Source organism: Mus musculus, chromosome 11, assembly GCF_000001635.26.
Source record: "Mus musculus strain C57BL/6J chromosome 11, GRCm38.p6 C57BL/6J".
NCBI lineage: Eukaryota > Metazoa > Chordata > Mammalia > Rodentia > Muridae > Mus > Mus musculus.
This window is the reverse complement of record NC_000077.6, coordinates 68,622,070-68,630,465: the sequence shown is the minus strand read 5'-3', so window position 1 is coordinate 68,630,465 and position 8,396 is coordinate 68,622,070. Positions and strand designations below refer to the sequence as shown.

Genomic DNA, 8,396 nt, shown 5'->3' with positions numbered 1-8,396 from the left:
AGCAGCTTTTGCTGTTGAGGGAGGTGCTGGGTTCTGTTTCCAAGATTGCACCTTGATTCTGTGTTTGCATGACCCAAGAACCTTACCCAGACACCCATCTCTTAACGTTTCCCTGAGGATTATTACATTTCTTGACAATCAATTTGTTGGACACATTCATTCCACTGCAAAGACGCTTTGTTGCTCACTATCTGGGGATCCCTTTCTGTTCTGTCTTTAGCTTGTTTACCTGCTTCTTCCTGACCCCCAACCGGGTTCTGTTCCCAACACCCACATGACAGCTCACAACCATCTGTAACTCTAATCCCAGAGGATCCGATGACCTCTCTTGGCACCAGACACACATGTGGAACACAGACATACATGCAGACAAAATATCTATACACATAAAAATAAATAAAATGGCCCGGCAGTGGTGGCACATGCCTTTAATCCCACCATTTGGGAGTCAGAGGCAGGGGGATATCTGAGTTCGAGGCCAGCCTGGTCTACAGAGTGAGTTCCAGGACAGCCAGGGGCTACACAGAGAAACCCTCAGAAATCTATCTGCCTCTGCCTCCCAAGTGCTGGGATTAAAGGCGTTTGCCACCACCACCCGGCTCCTCCTCGTCTTAAACAAACCGTATTGTGTGAGTGCGATGTGCACAGGTCCCAGGGCAGGACATCTGAGTGGAGGTCGGAGAACACTTTGCAGGAGTTAACGCCTTCTTTTTACCGTGTGTGTTCAAGGACTGAACTCAAGTGCCAGGCTTGGCAAGTGACATCTTGCCAGCTTTTATTTTCTTCTTTATGGGTTTTTCCAATGTAAAAGTTTAAATGCCTACCGACTCACATCTGGGAACGGGGAGGGATCTGTCATACTCAGCCATGATGGCTATCTTCTCAAATTGATACTATGGCTTTTTTTCTTCTTCTTCTGTTGTCATTATTGTCTTTTGAGACAGGCTTTTGTCTAGGCTGGTCTTATACTCATTCTGGAGGCCAGGTTGGTCTCAACTTCCCTAGTGTTGGGATGTAAGCACGCACCCCTACATTTAGCTTGAAATTGATAGTCTCTAAATACTTGATGGTCGCATTTAGTCTAGGCTCTGCCCACAGTTACCTGGCAACAGCCAAGTGTGCCTGACTCACTATAAAAGGGGATGCTTGCCCCTTCCTTTCTTGCTCTCTTGCTCCTGCGCTGTCCCCTTGCTCCTTACTCCCTCTCCCCCTATCCCTCCCCCTCCATGCTCATGGTTGGCCTCTCCTCTTCCTCCTCCTCCTCCTCCTTCTTCTTCTCTCTTTCTCTCTCTGTCTCTGTCTCTCTCTCTGTCTGTCTCTGACTTTCTCTGTCTCTACTTCCTCACCTCCCCTCCCCATGCTCTGAATAAACTCTATTCTATACCATTCTGTTCCTCACAGGGAAGGGATGCTTCAGCACGGGCCCACAGAGGCACCCGCTCCCCCCACACCTGACTACACATCCACCAAAACATATCCCCTCTCTCCTTATCTTTTTATAAAACACAGCACTTGATACACATTTATTTGAAGTGATAGGAGTTAGCCGTTTTTATTTTAATCATAGCGGTATACGGTTTTTCAAAGCATATCATGTAATGGATTTATCCTGAACGCTGCGTGCAAGGAAGCCCTTAGCCTAGTTGGTGCTATATTTTGTTCCAGTCTTCCTACCATTCACAAGGAGAATCATGGATGCCAGAAATCTGCAGTGCTGGCTGGGACTCCTCCTCCTCCTCCTCCTCCTCCTCCTCCTCCTCCTCCTCCTCCTCCTCCTCCTCCTTCTTCTTCTTCTTCTTCTTTTGGTTTTTTGGTGTTTTGGTTTTTTTGTTTTTTGTTTTTTCGAGACAGTTTCTCTGTGTAGCCCTGGCTGTCCTGGAACTCACTTTGTAGACCAGGCTGGCCTCGAACTCAGAAATCCACCTGCCTCTGCCTCCCAAGTGCTAGGATTAAAGGCGTGTGCCACCAGCCCGGCTGGGACTCTTCTTCAAGGCATGGGTTCATCGCGCGCGCGCGCACACACACACACACACACACACACACACACACACACACACACACAGAGACACACACAAAATGCCCCTAGGCCCCTGGGTGGGCAGAATCCCCTTGAGTATTCGGAGGTCTCAGTTCGGTTTGGTTGGTAGGGGCTGGAACACTGGCTGGATCTTGGACCTGAAGTCTGCTACATTGTAAAGTGCTCACTCATAAAGTGAGCACTCTGTTTCCCTGGTCTAAACTTACACACATGTGACCTGAATCTCTTTTCTTATTACTGCTATCTCTTTTTTGTTGTTGCTGTGTTGTTTGTTTGTTTGTTGTTTTCCTGAGAAAACAACACGTTTTCTTTGAGTCAGGCACATTTGACTGTTGCCAGGTTTCTCTACCTAGCCCTGACCAACCCAGAACTCACTATGTAGATCAGGCTGGCCTAGAGATTCACCTGAGCTCTGGGATTAAAGGCATGTGCCATCACTCGTAATACCATCTCATCTAACTCATCTCAGTGCTTGGGACTCAGTAAATACTGTCCCCACCCCGTCCCATCCTATTCCTTCTCCTCTGTCCCTCACTTCTCCTCCCTCCCCCATTTCCTCTCCCAGCTTCTTCATTTCGTTTTCTTCCCCTTTACATCATTATTATCTCTACAAAATCTGTAGTCCTCTGAGAAAAACTCCACAATCGAGGTGGGTAATTCTTTTTGTTTTGATTCAGTTTTGGTTGTTGATGTTTTGTTTGAGACAGGGTCTCTCTCTAGGTGGCCCTGACTGGCCTGGAACATCCTATGTTGGCCTTGACTTAGCTGGCCTTGAACTCACAGAGATATTTGCCTGTCTTTGTTTTACAAACACTGGGATTCAAGGCCTGTTCCAACACACCTGGCAAAGTCAGTCATTCTTACCTGAGGGGCACAACACGAGAATCATTTGAGCTGCTTCAGAATGAATGAATGAGTAAATGCATTTCTGGGATCTATCTTAGATTCGAGGAATGGAAATCACCAAGGGAAAGGCCAGGAATTCCAAAATGTTACAAATTCTTCCCTAGTAATTCCAGTATGTGTGCTCCGAGTCCACAGCACTACCCTGGGCCTCGAATTTTAACAGAAGACTTTAGTTTTAAGGACACTTATGTGCCCTCACAGCTACAGTCAGTCAACGTGACTAATTCCAAAGGACAAATGACCCAGTTCCATCAGCAAAAGGATGCCACAAGAGACGTGGAGCAGGGGAGTAGAAACAGGGATAAAGGCGCGAATGCAGTGTATAAAGCATGCTTGGATCTGATTTGAATAGACTGAAATAGGTATTTTGAAGATAATGAGGGAAAACTGAACACATGATTTGATAGGAAGGAATTATTTCTGTTGGATGTGCTATTGGCATGATTGCAGTCAGAACAATTTTTTATTTGCTAGTGATGAATATTGACTTATTTATGGGTGAAATAATATCTGAAAATTGCCTCTAAATGTTCCAGTAAAAGAAGAAAAACCCGTGGGAGGAACCAATGAAGCCAGGCAACACTGGGGACTGTTGACACCGAGTGACAGGTGGAAAGGGCCTTTTCCAGTTTCCTCTGGTTTGTATTTGAAAATTATAATAAAATTGTTTCAAAAAATTATATGATCCATGAGGATTTGAAGCCCCAACTCTGGATTTCTTTCCATATTTTTTTAAGACGATCTCCCTTTATAGCCCGGGCTAGCCTCTAAGTCTTGATTCTTCTCAAGAGTTCTTCTCTTCAGCCTCCTGAGTACTGGGATTACAGGCATGTAGTATTGTGGTTAGTTTAAAGTCAGCTTCTGGTGATCCAGCCTCACTGAGGTCTTGCCATCCCTACTATGGGGCGTGTCTTAGAGTTTTACTGCTGTGAACAGGCACCGTGACCAAGGCAACTCTTATAAGGACAACATTTAGGGTCAGTCTATTATCATCAAGGCAGGAGGAGCTGAAAGTTCTACATCTTCATCTGAAGGCCACTAGAAGACTGGCTTCTAGGCAGCTAGGATAAGGGCATTAAAGCCCATGCCCACAGTCACACACCTACTCCAACAAGGCTACACCTCCTAATAGTGCCACTCTCTGGGCCAAGCATATTCAAACTATCACAGGGTGGGTTCTTGTTTCTTTAGACTGTACTTGATATGATCAAGAAACATTACTCAAATTTTCATGTTATTTCTTAGTTTTTAGAATTACATTTATTTACTTATTTACTTACTCTGTGTATGTCTTTGTGCATGTGTGCATGTGTGTGTGTGTGTGTGTGTGTGTGTGTGTGTGTGCACAAAGGCAAGGTTTCCTCTCAATGAAATCATCAGGGCAAAGATCATCCAGACTTGGCCTCAGTAAGTAGGGAGTAGGGGGGGCGGGTGGAGACATGAGGATTCCCTGAAACTCAATGGCCAGCCACTCTAGCTAAATTAGTAAACTCTAGGTTCAATGGGAGACCTTGTCTCAAAAAATTAGGTGGAACGTATGTCAGGACTACATGAGCTCCTGCTTACCAGTTAACTGGACTCCTTAATCTCTTGGCAGTGGGTTTGCGACCTGAGGCTACACAGCCTTGGAGGTCAGGTGCTCGTGGGCTCAGGTAGGTACCCCAGGATGAACCAGCCTGGTCTGTAGATACACACACATCAGATTCACCTGTGAAGATTTAGGAACCAGACTGTTGGCAGATGGGAGATTGGTGGAGAACATATACTTAGTGCTTAAGTTCTTTACATGAAATACATAGGTGTTTGGGGCTGGAGAGATGGCTCAGTGGTTAGGAGCATTGGCTGTTGTTCTTCCAGAGGATCTGGGTTCAATTCTCAGCACTCACATGGTGGCTCACAACCGTCTGGAACCCCAGCTCTAGGGCATCGGAAGCCCTCCTCTGGTCTCAGGCACTAGATGTCCAAACATGCATGTGATGTCCAAACATGTGGGCGAAACACTTATGCACATAAAATAAACTTCATGCTATATATAAAGGTATTTGAATATAATTTGTGCACATTTAGCATACTTTAAGTTTTCTCTAGATTGCTTAAGTCCAATGTAATATAAATGCTATGTGACAGTTGTCACATTATATTATTGACAGAATAGTGCCAAGGAAACAAAGTCTCTCCACGTTTAGAAGAACCGCTGTCATTGTAGGCCTAACCACACACACACACACACACACACACACACACACACACACACATACACATACACATACACTCAGAGACTCAAGACAATTCTTAAGCAGCAGGTGCTGAAGAGAGATGTGGGGTGACTTGAATGGTGGGTGGGTACAGCTGGGAACACCAATACCGCATCTTTTTACTCCAGGGGATTCACTGTAGTGCTGTGTGCCCTACATTCCAGCTTTGCTTCCTTATTGGCTGTACTGGGAATGAAGCCCAGGGCCTTGTGCATGCTGTACCACAGATCTATACCCCAACCAATGCTTTTATCATTGTTTACAGTTATGGATTTTAAAAAAAATAATCTTTCTAGACTTTTGATCTGAGCTTGGTTGAACACACAGTTGCAGAATCTCCAGGTAGGAAGGTCAACCTTATATCTTATCGTGTGTCTGAGATCTAGCCCAGACCCAAACATCAGAATCCTTAGGACTGGTTCAGGCACTGGGTGCTTTGAAAGCCCCTGGTGTGCTCCTGGGAAGTAGGTTTGAGTGCTCTGAGCCAGACACCCTGGAAGTGCTCTGCCGGAAGCAGACCTCTTATTTGCAGCAAATCAGAAACCACATTTTATTTGCAGTGTGCTTACTCTCAGGATGCCAAGGCTCTTGGTGTCCTCCTTGCCCTTGCCCTTGCCAAGATGCCCTGAGAGCATCTGAAAGCTTACCTCCTCAAGAGTCGTTAAGCCCTGTGTCATCAGGTAAGCTCTGGGCCTGCAGCATCAGCCCTTGCTGGGTAGCAGCTCTTTGCAGTTGTACTTTTGGAGCCTGGGTAACCTTGGAGACTCCTCACTGCTTTGGGCTAGGCATAGAAATCGAAAAATGGTCCAAAAAAAAAAAAATGGCAGAGCAGAGGATGGTTTCTGCTGTGCTTTTGGGGGTCCTTGGATATGGACTGGGATTCCGTACTTTTAGACTCTGAAGGGCCAGCTTCCTGTGTCACCAAGCTTGACCCCTTCAAATCAGTTTCAATTGCACCCAGGGAATGCTGGGGGCACCTTTGCCAGCCTTGGTCAGATGGGAAGGGTGAGCCTTCCCAGTTCTGGAAATGAGGGGATTTTGTCTGTGAGTCCCATTTCTTTGAATTCTGTTCAGCTTCCACCTGGCCTGCTTCACCTGAGCAAAGGGTTACCAGGGAAACTCCGGGATACTACAAGGGGCAAAACTGGGAGAGTGAGCAGGGGACCTCTGAGATGGGGGTGGGGTGGGAAAGACTTCAAGGCGCCTTGAGGGAGGGAGATTAGAAGGGAAGGGGAGGGTGGCTGGGAGATCAAGGGCTAACAGATCTCTCCCCCAACATTCCTCCCGAAATTTTTTGTCGTTCCCTTGGTTATAAAAGAATAGCAATTAGCAAATTCAGTAAAAAGAGCCAGAAATGGAGACTGTTTACGCATTTGGGGGCCAAGATGTATTAGTGAAGGAATGTGTTCAGAACTATATATAACCCCTCTGCAGGCCCACCCACCTGTCCGGCCGGGTGAGCGATGGTCTGTTTGCTCTGGGCTGGTATGTAGTTCATTTCACTCTGGGAGCCTACCATCAGAGGAGGAGTCTCGCTGCCAGTAGCTCTCGGTGACCATATATGGCAAAATGATATATGTGATAAAAAAGAAGCCAAATTCTCCGGTTGCGTCAGCTCTTGGAGCACGCAGTCTGTCGGACTCAAAACCCGTTCCAGCCCCTCTCAGAGCCCCCACCTAGCTGCGGAAACCTAAGAGTCTCAGTGATTGGCTGGGGGAGGTTGAAGGCGGGGCCACCTCCCCTGCTCTCTTTTTCTTGGGTTCAGACCAGGGCTGACTTTGCCTTAAGGGTCAGCACTGCAAGTACGTTTGACTTTTTTTTTTTTTTTTTTTTTTTTTGTCTTAAACCAGGAAGACCAGAGCCTATGTGATAATTCACCCCTGCTCTTCCCCAGGTCCCCAGGAAACAGCCTGGTGCAAGTGTCTGAATGCTTGTGGCCGCTGAAGGCAGATATAGTAACATCTAGGCTCTCCTCATCCTTAGCCCTAAGGATAAATTGAACCCTGTGGTCTCCAACAACCCCTTCATTTCCCTGAACCTTAACCCACTGTGATAAAATTGATTTCTCTGGGGGAGGGGAGATACTTTGTACGCGCACATACATGCTCCATTTCCATATATATTTCTCTTCCATATCCTTTTAGTTTTCCTCTTCTGCCCTGCCCAAGCAGTCAAACCCAGTGTCTCCCTGCATAAGATAACCTGCACTGAGGTCTGTGCTGGAGGAAGGTGACCAGCGCGCACAAGATCGAGGCTCTCTAGCAAGTTCTCCCTGGAGGAGCGGACAGCTGCCGTACAAGGCATCCAGCCAACTATTAGGAGGCTTCTGGAAGGAACCAACACTCTGAAGCGAGTCTTAGAGGACAAACAGTAGTTAACCTCTTGATGGATGGGCCCCCGGGATTGAAAACCCCAACTGAGAAAGTTTATGAGCGAGGTTGGGAGAGAGGGAGGAGGCAGAGGCAGAGACCCTACATCGGAGGTGTTAAAGGGTCTAGAGCTCCCACCACCTCCTCTCACATTTGAGTCCTCCATCCTAAACAAATTTACACACCCACAGGCCAGGTGTGTCCGCGCGCGTGCGCGTGTGCACACACACACAGAAACAAACACCTGAATGAATCAGCTTGGAATGGGAAAAGGCTATTTTATTTTAGTTCACATTTCTAAAGGTTTCAGCCACAGTTCGCTTTGGGCTTGGGGCGTGGCGTCTGATGTTAGAAGCATGTGGTGGAGCATGTAGTTCATCTCAAGGAGGCCAGGAAGGACAAAGAGTTAAGGGAAGGAGCTGGGATTCTCTTGTTCCCTTAGGGAGCCTGTCTCCAAATGGCCTAAAGATCTCCCCTTTCCTGGAACCTCTAGTTCCATGAATCCCAAGAGCACTTCCCTGGAAATCAAGCCTTTGCTGTGTGATAAGTTATTTCTCTGTCTGTGAAATGAGCCAATTCAAATCAGATTAGACTAGATTAAACTCAGGTTTATTGGAAAGCTGCTCACCAGCAGGCAAGTTCTTTGGCTTCAAAGGAAGGAGGCCAGGAAAGAAGGGAGAGAGAAAGAAGATGGGGAAGAGAGAGAAAGAAAGGATGTGTGAGCAGAGAGAGGAGTGAGAGCAGGGAGACCAAAATGTCTGGATTGTATTGGGAAGAGCCTTTGAGGAAGGGCAGCCCAGCCCCTTGGCTGGAAAGTTCAGGGTTGAG

The 8,396-nt window shown here is 46.9% G+C and overlaps 1 annotated feature.

Annotated features, from left to right (window-relative positions):
* Positions 6,292-6,991: an enhancer, noted in NCBI's record as "VISTA enhancer mm213". NCBI's record gives its function as "enhancer in: somite[4/4] | heart[4/4]" and the evidence as "EXISTENCE:transgenic organism evidence [ECO:0001131][PMID:17130149]".